The 4,319-nt window shown below is 39.3% G+C and overlaps 1 long non-coding RNA gene across 1 annotated transcript; it reads right to left on the bottom strand.

Moving 5' to 3' along the window:
- Nucleotides 1-1,487: 1,487 nt before the first annotated feature.
- On the bottom strand, nucleotides 1,488-3,547 carry LOC124111871. The gene is made up of 3 exons (XR_007222241.1): nucleotides 3,067-3,547; nucleotides 2,361-2,493; nucleotides 1,488-2,192 (listed from the first exon to the last, which is right to left on the bottom strand). It is a non-coding gene; the product is annotated as an uncharacterized LOC124111871 (long non-coding RNA).
- Between the last annotated feature and the right edge of the window lie 772 nt (nucleotides 3,548-4,319).

The raw sequence follows: 4,319 nt of genomic DNA on the forward strand, positions 1-4,319 counted from the left end.
GCAGGGATGATTTTGTTTTAGTCGAAAAATGTATAATATATAGACAAACCGATACACATACTGTTTTGCTATTTCTGTTAATCCTACAAAAATAACAACATTGCATACATTGTTGAAGGTGTGAAGCGAGCTTTGATCGTGACATTGTGAATAATAAGAATAACAATCGGTTACTAGCGTCTTAATCATATTTTTTTAAACGAGCGTTTACTGAGACCGTGTTTGGGTAATAAAACACCAGCTGCCCTCGGCCATATTCCACACAATGCCTCCACGGAGTAAACAACTGAAGGCATCGTGTTGTCACCAAGCTGACGTAAGTTGTGGACACGGTGATCAACGGACATCGTCGTGATCGTTGATATTGCGCACCCGATTGAACGCACCCGTTTTAACCCCAGTAAGGGGAATCCCCTCAGTGGCGGGAAATTTACGTTTGGGGGCAATTTCGAATTCGGCTATCGTTTTATATCGTCTGTTTTACGCTATTTCCGTTTTTCAAATTGAATTTTGGTCAAGCATTTGAGATAATGTATGCCCTAAAGTATTAAAATCTGCAAAGTTGACATGTTAACTTTACTTGCCCTTTTAGCAATTGGAAGTTTGACTCACACAGCTGGCGTGAGTACGTCCACACAGGCGAATAAACACTAGTTAGCAGCACTGATGTTAGCTTGCCAATTCTGATATCGAGCTGATCCGATCTAAATACACAGAGGGTATTACTAGTCTACACACGTATACGTTGCCACGGCGTCCGTCTTAATAGATTAACATATATCGGATCAAACGACATTCTTCTTCTTCTGTTATGTAACCAACCTCTGTATGTACAGCTTAACAGCGACTACGGTCTTTCAACTTTCGTCTTGATACCGACGCGACCGTACAAACTGGTGTATATTTAACATTATCTACCAGAGGGTGAACAACATGCGGGTGTCGGAGATGAAAAACTCCGATAGTCTTTCACCCCAAGCGGCTAGCAAAGGCAAAAGAGCGTGTTTTTCATTAGTATTTTAATTTACATTAGTATCAAGAACATTATGCTAACGTGCAGCGTTTGCACTTTACAGAGATGTTTTATATACAGCAAAGGTCCAAGTGGTTTCTTAGTTACCGCCCACAAGGTCACTAAGACTCTGGGGAATTTAACATTTCATATACAGGAAGCAGTAAGAATACGAGGGAACTTCGTCACCCAAACCACCCCATCTCCCTCCGCAAAGAGGTATTTATATTTTTAGTTTGTCAGGCTGTAACACCAAGCTCCACCACACAATACAAATCATCATAGTAAAACAAATGTTTCAGTTGGTTGGTTGGTTTGTTTGTTGTTTAACGCCGCACTCAGCAATATTCCAGCTATATGACGGCGGTCTGTAAATAATCGAGTCTGGACCAGACAATCCAGTGATGATATCATGAGCATCGATCCACGCAATTGGGATCGATGACATATCATCAACCAACCTGACCACCCGATCCCGTTAGTCGCCTCTTACGACAAGAACGGTCGCCTTTTACGGCAAGCATGGGTTGCTGAAGACCTATGATAACCCGGAATCTTCACGGATAAAATGTTTCAGTGTTCATGCCGTGGGTAATACCAGGTCATAGATATGTTCCATATCAACGCTTTTATCAACATACGCCGTCAGAACCAAATACTGTTAAACATTTATCTGCATGCATTAGCGTACTTCTAGAATCTGCACAGTTGTCCACGTCCAAACTAATGTTTGAAGTCGCCTTGACAGATGTAAACCAGCACGTGAATCGGACGGCACATAATCTTCCCCTTCATGATCAGAGAAACTGTTTAACTCAGCAGAACATACATCTTTGTTCATCTTGTGGTTTCCAAGATGTGTTGCCATAGGTAGCTTATGTGCATCTTCTGAATCAAAGAGTTCTTTGGTCTGTTTACTGGATGAAACCGATAGTCTTCACGTCGCTTCTCCGGAATATCTAGTTTCGGAAGATACTTCGTCCTATTCCATCCTCCCTCCAGGTCTTCATATTGAACAGATCAAATTAAGTGCGGCACTGAGTCAAGGTCAGTATCATGAATATCCCAATATTTATGAGGGGAATCATAATCTGTGGATCTAGTATCCTGCGTTCCATTTCTACCCACCACGTCCATGGTTGAAGCACTCTGGTTATGAGTTGGTGGATTCGTCTCCGATCTAAATGGAAGGTTAAGATTACTGTAGACAGATCTTCATTTCACTGATTTAAACACTTAGATTTGTTTGAGTCACCATCCTATGAAGTAGAAGTTTCCATCTTTAATTCATTAAGTTGATAATAACGTTATTGAACTGATATTTTGGCACGATGTTCTTATAGTTTACCTCCTCTGATGTCTGTATTTGTAAGCGCATATTTTGTAGAAGAACACCAAGACTCCTCCAAGAAGGACAACTCTCAGGGTTGAACAGGCAATCAGGACGGTGTTGGGGTCCAATTTCTGCAAATACTCGTCACCTAAATAAAAATTAAATAATCACAAACATGTAGTGACGAACGGCATGAGGAAAGTGATGACCACAAGGTACAATTAGAACTACAATCCGTAATTAGAAAATAAACATACGATGTTTTTGATTTAAGATGTTTCGATGTGTGAACTCATATTTCATTATGGACATGTTTTAATTCGTCCATTGTCTGATGTATTGATTCGTTTGCTTAGTCTCTTACTACACTTATAATTTATTTGATGCACTTTATATTTCTTTGTCAATTCATTTTTGAACCCAAAATTGTATATATTACACAAACCAACAATATATTGAAGATGCAGCATTCCTGTCTGTCTTATCAAGTACAACATATGAACATGAATATAGACACCGAAAACGTACAACTCCATCATGATCATAAATTCACCACACCAAGAAATTCAATAATTATATATCATAGTCAATGTTGCTCATTTATGGAACAGACATACGTAACTGTTTATACATAACACATATTTTATCTTAGAAAATATGAAGTGGAATCGCATGCAGTCGTGTGAAGGAAGCGAACAGCTACGCATGAACCAACACCTACACGTTCTCCCTGTATTTCCATGAGCACACTTAGAACAGTTCCATGTGTCCTTATGACAGCGTAGGCAGTTCTATGGGCAAGGCGACATGCAGTCCTTGCGATCAGGTAAACACCTTATACAACCTTCCCCACAACCTGGCCTGCAAGGTCTTTCATATTAAGTTCCTTTAAATCCCGATGCACACGTTCTGCAATCACCGATCAGTTTGGCGCATCTACCTTTGCAGTTTTGAGGACAACGTTTGTCACACTTCATAGTTGAACGCATTCGAACCCTGTACACAAATACTACCGTAGCGCTCGCATTTAGAACATGTCGACAGACAATCTTCTTGACAGCATGTTCCCTGTTTACCATCAACGCATCCGTCTTTACAGGCCAGGTTTTTTTCTGCACTCCACAGCGTGAGTTGATGCATGTATCAGAACAGTTCAGGTCACACTCTGTGTCATAGAAACGTGAGTCTGCACACACGGAAGACTGTACCAATTCATGCTGGGTTGGCTGTTGTAAGAGTAAGGGGAAATGTAATTTTGAAAAAAATGAAGAGGAAAATAAGTTTTAAAAAGGTGTATCTACTGAAGGGACACATTTTTTATTTTCATGATTTACGGATTTAATCGTTAGCTTAGGCCCTTCGACAAGAAATAGTTCTATGCAATCGCCCATTTTTTTATGGACATGATTATTTTACATTGGTTTAGTTAGGAAACATAAATGCAGAAAAGGTAAAAAATGCAGTGTGTTATTTTACTGTTTTTCTAACATGTGCATTTCTAAAAGCGATTGTTTAATGCTGCAACCGCAATTTAGCATTAGCATGTATTGGTGTCAATACATTACATCTGAAAAACCTGTCTTCTCTGTCTAAGAAGTTACAGTGACAACACAAACTGCACTTAATCAGTTACCCTATGTGAGGTTCATAGTTACTTAAAGTTGATACATGATGGTTGCCCTATCTTTATATTGTTCTAAGTAAACAAAATAAAACAGATGAGAAAAGAAATAAATAAATAAACAGTTTTTTTGTTGTTGTTTTTTGTTGTTGTTGTTTTGTTGTTGTTGTTTGTTTGTTCTTTTTGGGGGGGTGATTGTGTCTTTTGACCTCGGTTGGTCGGATGCGGAAATAAAACGTTATAACGAGCATGGCAGATATGATTAACTCTACAGCAAGGTCGATCCATGCTTTCCAATAAGGAAGAAGTGTTTGGCTTTCTTGTACCTTACACCAGTCTTACACACACTGATA

Source organism: Haliotis rufescens, unplaced genomic scaffold (assembly GCF_023055435.1).
Source record: "Haliotis rufescens isolate VD_foot unplaced genomic scaffold, xgHalRufe1.0.p SCAF_2, whole genome shotgun sequence".
NCBI lineage: Eukaryota > Metazoa > Mollusca > Gastropoda > Lepetellida > Haliotidae > Haliotis > Haliotis rufescens.